The sequence below is a fragment of the Staurois parvus genome, unplaced genomic scaffold (assembly GCF_062004578.1).
Source record: "Staurois parvus isolate SC_StPar_1 unplaced genomic scaffold, SC_StPar_1.0 ptg000850l, whole genome shotgun sequence".
NCBI lineage: Eukaryota > Metazoa > Chordata > Amphibia > Anura > Ranidae > Staurois > Staurois parvus.
This window is the reverse complement of record NW_028318646.1, coordinates 4735761-4747817: the sequence shown is the minus strand read 5'-3', so window position 1 is coordinate 4747817 and position 12057 is coordinate 4735761. Positions and strand designations below refer to the sequence as shown.

The 12057-nt window shown below is 39.5% G+C and overlaps 1 long non-coding RNA gene across 1 annotated transcript; it reads left to right on the top strand.

Annotated features, from left to right (window-relative positions):
- Window positions 1-494, top strand: LOC149443544 (uncharacterized). The gene is made up of 2 exons (XR_016306660.1): window positions 1-94; window positions 202-494. It is a non-coding gene; the product is annotated as an uncharacterized LOC149443544 (long non-coding RNA).
- Window positions 495-12057: the final 11563 nt, after the last annotated feature.

Genomic DNA, 12057 nt, shown 5'->3' with positions numbered 1-12057 from the left:
TCATTTGGTACTGTGGACTTTGTTTCACTTGGGGTGGTTACCCAGGAAGTCCCCACATTTGAGAAGCGGGTATGACAGCCTTACAACTGAGAAGGTAATGAAAGTGTCCACTGACTACTGTATAGGGAGGTTTGGTGTGGCTTAGGTGCGATTCAGCTCCCATATCTTCATATATATCTATTTTTTATTTTTATGTTCCAGTTTCTACACACCAGGAGGCTACTCTACACATCCTGGCTCATATTGAGAACATATCTGCAGAATATATGGTTCATTCTAATACAAGTTGGAGATTTATGGAAACCTAGGATCAAACCACACCATTACCCTATATTGCCTTATATGGTACTCTACTTGCCAAAATGACCCTGAAATGAAGACGCTAAGTGCTTTTAAAAATGATTTTATCTGTTTGACATGTTCACCGTGCTCATGTTTAACCTCCTTATGATCTATGTGATCAAATAAAATATTGTTTGTAATTTTTGAACCCATATTACTCCGCGTGGATCATTCAGCAACCTCCTTTTTCTAGGTAGGGGTGCTCTGGTCACCCTACCATATTGTTTAGTATACTCAGGAATACCATGCGGCGCTGCTCCAGGATCTCTTCTGCACTTACCTTGTCCTGCGTTCCCGCGACGTCCCCCCTGCAGTGTCCCCTGCAATGTCCTCCAGACGATGCTGGCATCTGTCTTCCGGGTTCCGTCCCCTGCGACGTCAGGACGTACGGGGACAGAACTGGGGGGAAATTTGAAAATTTTAAAAGTGACATTCACTAAATTCACTAAAATTACATAGTAAAACATTACTGTATCAAACCATTTCACATACATTTTGTCCCAAGTGCTTTGTCCTGTCCCCTGCCTACATTTTTACTGTTCTTTCTGCCTAAAACTGAGAAATGTCCATGGAATCCAAAAAGAGTTCCTTTAGGTCAAAAGCGGTTTTAGACCAGCTAGAGAACAGCGATAGTAAATCAGAACTACTTGCAGAATTGTGATAATGATTCGTGGGGAAATTCATCATCAGACACTGAAAACAATTCTGCAAATTTCAGTGTTTTTTGTTTGATTATATTATTGAATTACATTTATTATTATATTATTATTTTTTATGATTATTTATTAAATTATAATTTATGATTTCGTAGTTCAAATTTTAACAAAACCGGAATGTTTACTAGACTCTTGTTCGGACAGATTTCAGTCAGTTATTCCTACAAATTACAGGCCTACAATAAAAAAACTACATATTTCCATGCAAAAAAATGTACCGCTTTGAGCACAGAAATATGGACATAATCATACCGCTAGGGAGGCTACATAGGGCAGGTTCTACCCATCTTCTCTCCAAATTATATAAACTACTATCGGACAAATCGACTACCATGACTCCCTACTACATCTGGGAGTGGAAGAAGGAGCTGGGTAGAGACCTGTCAGATTGTAGTATAGATAAAATAACATCCTTAGCTCATACTTCATTGGTTAACTCAAAAGCCCAGGAATTGTTTCACATTTCTATCCAGATGGTATAGGGTACCTGGCAGGCTGTCATTTTATCGAAAGTATCTGGGCTTTTCTGGAGAGGATGCGTTCAGAGGGGCACCTTCCTACACCTGTGGTGTGACTGTCCAGCTATTCTCCCTTTTTGGTCCGCCATTCAGAATATTATTTATAAGGTCACACAATCCCAACTGTCAGACAATCCCTTACCTATTCTATTTCATGACAAAAAAAAATCGGTTGGGTCATACAAACACACCTTGATGCCCCATCTCCTCAATGCTGGTAAATGTCTTATCCCAATTTACTGGAAATCTCCTGTAATACCCTCAGTCAAAGAGTAGCTGCAGAAGGTACAGGATATTATGGAGGCTGAGGAGTGGAGACATCAATGTGCACATACTAGGTGTTGGGCCTTATGGCTTGATTTTCTTACCTCTGACAGGTATAGACATTAATGTTGTAATTGTTGTATTTCATTCTAAAATACATGTTTCTGTTTTCAGTCATTTTCAGGGACTTTCTAATCAGGACAGGTTATGTGTTCTTTGTGTTTTCTATGGTAACGTTTTCTTCTGCTAACGCCTCTCTTGGAGCACTATTCTTTCCCCCTCTCTTTTTCTTTTTTTTCCCTTTTTCACCTCACATTCCTTTTTGGTTTCTGTAAGATTTAAGGTGGATTACCCAACAATGTTTGTTACTTGCTGGGCATTGTACTTGACATGTTATATTGTTGTGATATTTCTTTGGTGACCATTTCGGTATTCTCCTTTTAAATGTATATATTGTTTCTTTTCTGTATTGACTTTTGTAAAAATAAAGATTTAAAAAAAATAGGATTTTCAAAAATAACTATTGTTTATATTGTTTTGACAATGCTGATGTTATAAAACAAGAGTAAAAATGAGCTGTCATAGGCATTTTAAGGGAAGGGGCAGGGATAGTGGTGATATTATTAGTGAAGACTATCCCCTCCTGCAGTCAGTCTCCCTTCACTCACCTGAGCCACACAACCTGCTTTAGTGGTAAGGGTTGCAGTACATGCTGTTGCTGTCGGCTCCTCTGCCTCCCTGACACCCGCACAGGGCTTTCAGTTGCCTGGAAAGCTGCAGCTCTGGCCAGCAGAAGAGCCTACAGAGCAGCAGGTCACCAGCATGTAGCCCCCTGGGATCACCCCACTGGATACTGGTCGCTTCCAGCAGGGCACACAGAGCTTGTTCCTTCAAATGTTTCAGCACACATGATGCAGCAGACCAAAGTTCAGGAAACCCGCCGGGTAGCTTGGATAGGCTGCAGCAAGACCTGTCAGGTAGCTCGGACAGAGACACTCCCCGATCCCCTCCTTCCCGGCTCTGCCACAGGTACTGAACAAGAATGGTGCATCTGGTCTTGAACATTCAGCACTCCCAGGGATGGGCCCAGGCCAGAGAGAGAGAGACCCTGCTCATACAGACAGGTGCCCCTCTAGGAAGGGCACAAGTAGGCACATGGCTACAGTGCCTAATGGGAAATCCGGCCCTGGACAGTAGGAGCTTGTGGGATGGTCAAAGTATTTGAATTGAACTACTGTCATAAAAAGAGTAGAAGAAGACACACAGAATGACAGAAAAGCCCCAAGCCAGAACTTTAACAGTGAACCAGTTTGTCATCTGTGAGTGTTGCTGCAGCCAAGAAAAGCCCAAAATGAGTAAGGAGGTGACCTTCAGTAGCCCAGTCCAGGTTGTTTCCAGCTAAGAGGGAGTCTACTTTGGTGCAATAAGTTGGAAAATTCATGGGTTGCAGTTAAAAGTGGATTATACACTGCTTAGGAAATCACAGACAACAGGCAAAAGATGACGAGTTGAAGGGGCTTAATCCATCTGAGTCTGCACCTGCACAGGGGGTGAAGACATCATAGAGGTGCTCAGGGCACCCAGGAAGGCTTAAAGGCATTCTAGGCAAGAATCCAGATCTTGTAAGTAGTGTAAAAGGTGTTCTTGTGTGGCCTGCTGTGCTCCAGGTTTTCTAGACAAGACTTCCAAAGGATCAGCAGTAGGAAGAGAAACCTGAGAAGGGCCAATGCTTAGCTTGAGCTTTGACACCAACCAGGATGTGGACGCTCCTGCTCCTTGTGACACACTTTCCCAAATAGTGTCTAAGGGGTAACCAGTGTTTTTCTGAGGACCTCCCCTCACAGGACAGGCTGCTGGCTGCTCCCAGGTAACTCAACGGGTAATTGGTAATGCAGAGTCTGGTTTGTGTCAAGCAACAGAAAACATGATGTGAGTTGTTACGTAATGGGGCTGGAGGCTCAGACTGTGTATGCAAAGGGGGCTGAATGTCCAGAGATGACACAGCTGAGGCTGTGGATGCTGAAAAGACTGTGGTTGTGGAAAAGGTTCATTGGGGGCTGCAAGGGCAGTGTAGGCTAAGGCTGTAGGTGCAATAGTGGCTGGGCTGCTGGTGTAGTAAAGATGCAAAGGTACAGAAAGCCTTAATTCACTTCTGTGGGGAGTTGAGACCTTTGACATTAAGACACATTTATTTTGTGCAATGGTTTCAAGTTGGCTAAAAGAGTAGAATTTGGGTCCATATCAGAACAAGTGGGCCTCAACCCCTGGGAAAAAGGAGGGAACTGGGATTAGCAAGAAAAGTGAAAAAGAGGTAAGATACAGAAGAAAAGAACTTAGAGCAAAACAAAAAGAACAGCAATCATCAGGTCAGTCTTAATGAATGGGGACACCTGGGCAGTGCCCAGGGGCCCCAGGTGCATAGGGGGCCCTTGATCAGGGCCAGGAAAAGATGGGGGGGTGACCCTGTTTTTGAGATTTTGATACTCGTGCTGCTCCTGTTTGACAGGCGTAACTGATGTCACTCCAGTCAAAAGGAGCAGCAGCTGGCTGATGGTGGGGAGAAGATTCAGCTTTCTCCTCTATTCTGCAGGAGGCAGAAGAGAGCCAGAACTGAGACTGAGATATCACCTCAGTCTCAGCCTGGGAGAGGAAGGAGCAGCTGACTAAATTGCAGTTGGGAACAGCATGTGATCTGTGAGTATAAGGAGGATGGGGCGGTACAACTCTGATGTGTGACAGGTGAATGTGATCTTTAGGGACACTGTGATGAGGACATCTGATGTATGGTGACACTGTGATAGGGACAACTGATGGATGGGAACACTGTGATGGGGACACCTGATGGATGGGGAATACTGTGATGGGGACACCTGATGGATGGGGAATACTGTGATGGGGACACCTGATGGATGGGAACACCTGCTGTATGGGGACACTGTGATAGGGAACCTGATGTATGGGGACATTGTGTTGGGGGAACCTGATGTATAGGGACACTGTGATGGGGGAACCTGCTTTATGAGGACAGTGTAATAGGGAACTTGATGTATGGAGACACTGTAATAGGTTACCTGATGTATGGGGACACTGTGATAGGGCAACCTGATTTATGGTGACACTGTGATAGGGAACCTGATGTATGGGGACAACTGATGTACAGTATATGGGCACTATGATGGGGACACCTAACAGTGAGTATGACTCCAAAGCTGCACATGAAGTCAACTCAATCAAGACTTAGTTACAGTTTAAAGATCTAAAAAGTGCACCAGCATGAGTAATCAAAACAATCCCCAATAGAGGCAAAATGAATAACAGCTAAACATATAATACCCCCAACAGCTAAACATACAATGACCCCAAAAATATAACTCATGCATGGTGAACTATACTAAATAGGATTGTCGTGCCCAAAATGGATTAACTATGAAACATTAACTATACGTACTATCACTGGACAAGAGATCAGTATGGGCAATCTTAGAGAATAATATAGCAAAAAAGAGAAAAAGTTTCCACCTAATGTCCGCAAGAATCGTTCAGTGTGGAGAGCAGCTTAAATCAAGCAGCACAGTTACTTATCTGACCATTAAGTAACCTGAGTGATACATCACTCTGTTCTCAAGATGTAAGCCTGCTGGGATGACTGCCAATGATGTTGACATTGAGAGGGTCTGGATTTATGTTTGCTGGCATTGATTTTGCAATCTTGTTGTGGTAGCTTTGAGCTCCACAAGTTTAGAAACTAGATTGCAAGACATATATATACATATATACTGTATACTGTATATATCTTGTGATAGTGTGAGACTCTACTACTTGGAAAATGGTTGGAAAAAGGATACAGGATTCTCAAAGCTCCAGTTTAGAGCCTCCAGTGTGTATACTGTATTTTGAGCTGTGCTCTGAGATTTCTCCAGGTTTTGTAATCACTGATTATGGCTTAAAGGTTCAAAAGTGTCTTGGCTGGGAAGGAACCTTCAATCCTGTGTCCAGATTTTGAGACACTTGCAGCCTGCAAGAGTTCATAGGTGTGCAGGGACATTATAAGCCAGGTCTGAGAATAACTCAGAGCTCCAGCCAGAAGGGAGGTGGGCTCCCATTTTGGACAGAGGAAGTTTTTCTGACAAGAGGCCTTCACCTAGGAGACAGGTGTGGGTCAGTATTGCTGTGTTAGCTGTATATAATACAACTGCATTTGCATTCAAATTGTAAGGCAAGCAAATCATTGCACTACTAATAATGCATTACTACAATACATTGTTGTATTACTAATCAAATATTTGCTTCAAATAATTTTTAGAATGATATATGTTCAAGCACTTAATCTTTCATTAGTACAATCCTAGTAGACAGTATTTTGGTACCTTCTAATAGTAACAAAGCTTGCCTGCCCCTTTAGCCTTCAGTAGATTCTAATTAGTCAGGTTGGTGGCACAATAGGACTGTTTGGGAGAACAGGAGGTAATGTTAAGCTCCAACACTACCTGTAAGTGTCAGAGGTCTGCTGTCATAATAGATGGGATATGGGCTTAACACAGAATAATAAATATATATTTTTTACATTTCTCTATGCATTGCAGTAAAATGAGGTACATTTTACTGCAATGTTAACATGCTTGTTAAGATATTGCAGTATGCCCAGTACATTGCAATGCCATTTAAAACATAGCTACAGTTGCAGGTAATACTCCCACGTTGCAGCACATCACAACATACATGCAAATATAGAATATGTCCATTTTTGTTAAGCGTTAATGTGTGCTGCCAGCCTATTGAAAATGAATAGGCTGCCCTAAAATACCTTACACTCAACATAATGCACAAGCGCTAATGCAGTGCATAGTGTGAATGGGCCCTAAAATACTCTGAACAATACTTCTCAAAACTTGATACTTCAGTAATATTTGATTAAAAAAACATTCAAACTAATTCTGAAAACATTTATATGTGTTGCAGTTTTCATTTCTACCAATGTGGAAATTACATTGGAAGCAAACTGTATAATATACAGAGGACTTTCATATTTTTTTTCCAAATGCATCCAGGATTTAAGTCATTCATTTATACCATGGGAGCAAAACAGCAAATGTTAACAATTTATTTTTCATGTACCTAAGCAATTATGCTATTGAAAGGAGGAAAATAAGGTATTTAAAAGCAACAGAAAACCAGTAAAGATTCAGCTCTATCTTGGATTGAGTTACCATTCATCGTTTAAATCAGGCATAATGTTTGCTTGTATGTCTGTAATCCTAGTGATGGAAATCCTTGGTATTACCCTTGCAATAGTTATAGATTCACAGAGCACTCAGACACATTCAGAACTGATAAATATACTGCTAGAGAAACTGCTAGAGACTTATAAATTGCCACTACAACACCAAAAAAGCAGTTTAACTCAATTTAGCGACTAAGTCAATGTTTTGCCAAGCCATCAAGCTTCTGCCTTATGAAAATCCCAGAGGCACTTGAATATCTGAGGTGGAAAAAAAGGTTAAACTGCATATGAAGCTCTAAGAGGAGCTGAAGGGACTTGATGCCCAATTAAACCATCAGCACTGCTCTCTCTCATAAACACTTGCTGCGTTATTCCCTCTGGAACACATTTTGAGGCAGTTAAAGAGAGAACCCAGCGAGTACTTTTTTTTTCAATAGAGCTATGTTATTGAGTCTCAAGTCCATCCTGGTCCTTATGGGTAAGGAGCTTCATACTCTCTATTAATCATCATCTTGCCTTCTAACACCTGGGACTGACTTCAACTCCCACTGTTACTATATTGACAATATTCCCTGTTGATTTCCTCATTTTCTCAGCCAAGACTAGAATGACCTCTTTAAAATTCTTTATAAACGTCAGTAATTGCCACATCAAACTTCAATTCATTATTTTCCCATGGCTCATGTATTTTAATGATATGAAAGTTGACTGCATTTACATGCAAATTGAAGTTTTATATTAATAAAGGCCAGTAAAGGAAGATTGCATGGTAATACTCCATTATGACTTTTAAATACATTGGCCCATGTCTCAACTTGGTATTAGCATGGTCAGGCCATGAGGAAATCATGTTGGCCTGATTGCAATTTTGTTTTCCAAATGAAAGTACAATTTCATCAGGTTTTCCTGTCATTTCTAATAATGACTTAAGTTTGCTTGCTAAATTGAAGGATTTCACCAGGTCTGCGAATGATATGTGAAAACAGGTGAATAGACAGCTGCTTTTGTGTCAAATGTCCTATTATGAGCTCTGGGTCTGGCCACAACTACAAGGTTAGTTTTTTTTTTAAAAAAGCAGCCAAGTGTCTAAATATAAACTGCGCTGGTTAAAATTAAGTTTCTAATGCATATAACAATTTATATCTATGCCATGATATTAGTGATATCTTTTCAATAAGATCTATATTAAAAAAGCCACTTTTACAGTTATTAAAAAAATACCTTATAGCTGCTTTGAAGTGAGCTTAGTAAATAATGTGAAGCTGCATTCAATCATCCAGTCAAATGCAAAACTCAGTTTTTATAACTTTGTACTTGAATGGGTATTCAAAGTAAACAGTTTCACCTTATTTACTAAATTCAGGGTACACTTAAATAACAAACCCACTAAACTGTTTGTTGTATCTTATATTTGGTAATTCAATCTGTAAATTATATAAACACATTTTTTTTAAGGAAGTAGGACTTTTGAGGCACTGCAAAATTACAATAATTAAAAACTACTTAAAGCTTTAAAAAGTGTAACTTTATTAGTACAAAATATAAAATACAATAACATAAAAAGGTTCTGGGATAAAACAACAAGGTAACTATAATCCCAAAGACCCGAAACTTAGTCTAGCTCTATCACTCACTTTTATTCGTGCACACATTGATAAACCATGGGTACAACCCATAGATTAATGATCCTTTACTCTGATAGCTGTTGTGATAGATATTTCATCTCAACGCATGTCCTGGATTTGCTGCATGTCACCTAGGTATATCCCTCACCTAAATAGATGGTGGAAACCAGAAGTGTCAATCCCCATGGAGGTGCACGTGGGAGTCAATACAGAGGGAAGGAGCACACCCATCAACCCAACATCAAGCACACCCTATGGGATGTCCCAGACAGTGATAGTGACTTTGCCACTACTTCCCATTAAATAATTTTCACGGCCAGGTAGAAATATTTTAAAATATATAATGTAAATATAACTTTCATGAAAGGCATTGTCTATTAATCTTAAACTGACTTAATATACTATTAATATTAATATAATATCATGAGTAAATCTATAGGGTAATAAATTACCTCATTATTTAGCTGAGGCCATTTCTCCACTCAAACAAGAAGAGGATCACTCTTTGGTGTCCGTTTATGAACCAGCGGTAAATGATCGCTGCTCAGTTCTCCGGAATTCTCGGAGAACACAGTTCTCCTGTGAATGCCTTTTATGAAGCGGTGTAGATCAGTTCTCCAAACGAAGGGAGAACGATCTACAAATGCTGGAGAAAGGATGATTTTACTATAATCTCACGAGATTACAGTAAAAGATCAGTTTACTAAGCAGAGGTAAATTATCGCTGCTTAGTTTGTGGTCCCTCCGATTCTCCAGCTTTGGGCTGGAGAATCTGGAGGGAAGAACACAGATCTCCAGTGAAGGGCTGAACATGTTCTCTGCTGATCTCCTGAGTGTCATAAACAGTGAATGACCAGAGAATAGCTGCCATCCTCTGAATCGCAGCTATTTTCTGTGTCATAAACGGACACCTAAATGTGCACTATAAATGTTTATAGCATATAAGCCGAGTGCTTCACAACAAACTCCAAGGCTGAGAAAGGAATTATAAAAGCCATAGCTTAATAGGAAACTATGGTGTCCTAAATTAAACCAAAAAGATCTTCCTGGAAATCATATCTTCTAACAATAAACAGGGGGTACAGTGTCTAGGATGTTGCTCACAGTGCGCTTCATGCAGGGGGGAGGCAAATTCTATCACCTATGTATAATAAAGGCAAAATAAAATCGTGCGCTGCCAAATAATGAAAATAATAATAGATGAGCTGCTGCAAACATGTGTTATGTGTGTAAACATAAAAAACAGACTAAAACAAATGAAAGTATTGCGCTGCTAGCATTAATCAATACATGTAAATATACGAACAAAAACCTGACTGATAGTCCCAAAAAGATAATGAAACAAAAAATAAATGCAATTCTTCAAAAAAATCCAAATAAGTGAAAATCTTCCTGCTGGTGATTGCATCCAAAATCCCAATGCTGTAAATCTTCAATACATGTGAATCACCACAGTGAACATAGACTTCCAGGTGGGCTCTCACCTTCTCGCATGGACCTGTATGTGGACACGGGTCAAACAAAGCATCTCCCCTATTAGTGGGGGTAACTTATAACTTGCTCCTCTGTGCACTCTTCCCCTTATGATTCAACACTGGATCTTCACACATACAGGTCCATGCGAGAAGGTGAGAGTCCACCTGGAAGTCTATGTTCATTGTGGTGATTCACATGTATTGAAGATGTACAGCACTGATATTTTGGATGCAGTCACCAGCAGGAAGATTTTCATTTATTTAGATTATTTTGAAGAATTGCATTTATTTTTTGTTTCATCATCTTTTTGGGACTATCAGTCACATTTTTGTTTGTATATTTACATGTATTGATTTATACTAGCAGCGTGACACTTTCATTTGTTTAATCTCCTATATATACTGTACATCCACCAGAAGTTGGCTGCACCTGGCCATCATCCCTGGTGCCAACTACTGGCATTGGGACAAACAGTATGGTGGTCCAGGACACAGGTGGTGTGTAATTTTGTGGGGCCTCATAAGTCCTGCCTCCTAATAATAAACAAACTTTAGTTTATATAGATTTCAGGGATGTGGCAAAATTAAGAGAGCCAAGGTATCTAATTAACCTGTTCATTGTTGTGTTTTTTAGGTAAACACTGGCCTTTGTAGAACTGATGAAGTCCTCTAGGGTGATATTCAACTCAGTTTTGCCATTCTGCATCACATGAGTTTGACATGCATGTCTTAAGCCTAGTGCACAATGAAAATACCGGACGAAAAAAAAGTGTTCAGTGCAATCGTACAATAATTTAAACGTTACTACACAGCTTTCAAGAGCTGTTCATGACAGTTCATGCAAAATTATCTGAAGGCACAAACAAGAAACTTTTTCTCGTTAAAATTACAGAGTGAATGATTTTGTTTATTCAGAACAGTATTCATGCGTAAAGAAATTGAGTGACCAAGACCGCGCATGCTCGGAAATTAAAGAATACATTACAATGCAATACATCACATCAACATGGCAAGTTGTATTCTGTGTTATGAAAGTTTTCATAATTCTAGTAGCCTATTCGTTTTTGATATGAGACTGGCATGCAAAAACATATAAAATGGATGATTATTTGTCCAATATTTTCATCATGTGTACTAGGCTTTAGACTATGTTGTTGATTTTGTTGTGTAAAAACCTACCTAACCAGATGATCCATTACATCTATTGCTAAACAATGCATGCAGCATGAGATATGTGAAATGATGACTTTGTGAAAAAATATAAATAAAAAGAATAAAGCTAAAGGACTGAATTGGATATTTTCTTCTGGTTTACCTTTATACCTCCAAAAAAGCAAAGAAATTGGAGCAATGGCTTTATCCAGTAGAAATTACAGGAAGAGTGATCTGGGAAGTAATCTCAAACGCATGACTCTAAGTGGTAGATGATCTTATTGCACTGTCATTGGAATACAAAATATATAATAAAAAAAAAGGTGATCATAACTTATGGAAAAAGGTCAAAGTAGTGCTGTGGATCTTTACTTCTCTTCATTTAGGTTGTTCCTGTGGCCTAACCACATAATTGGTTTATTGCACAATAAAAATATAACAATATGTTTTACAGTAAATACTAGCATAATAACATGGCTTTGGATACAAAAAAAAAAAGCAACCCCCAAAAAAACTTCACAGTCTTCAGAAGGTCTAAACTACCACATAGCTTTCTTTGGATTAATCCTGAGTAGGTCTGTTTATATTTGGAGACAAATGCAAGCATGTAGGCATTTAGCTTTTCAGCACTTAGGTATGTAAATGGGAATCCTAAGGATTAGACTAAACTTCTTTCACCCACTTCTCTTTTATCCTTACCTTACCTTTGTTCTTGGAAAATTTACACATTACATCAAACTCAGA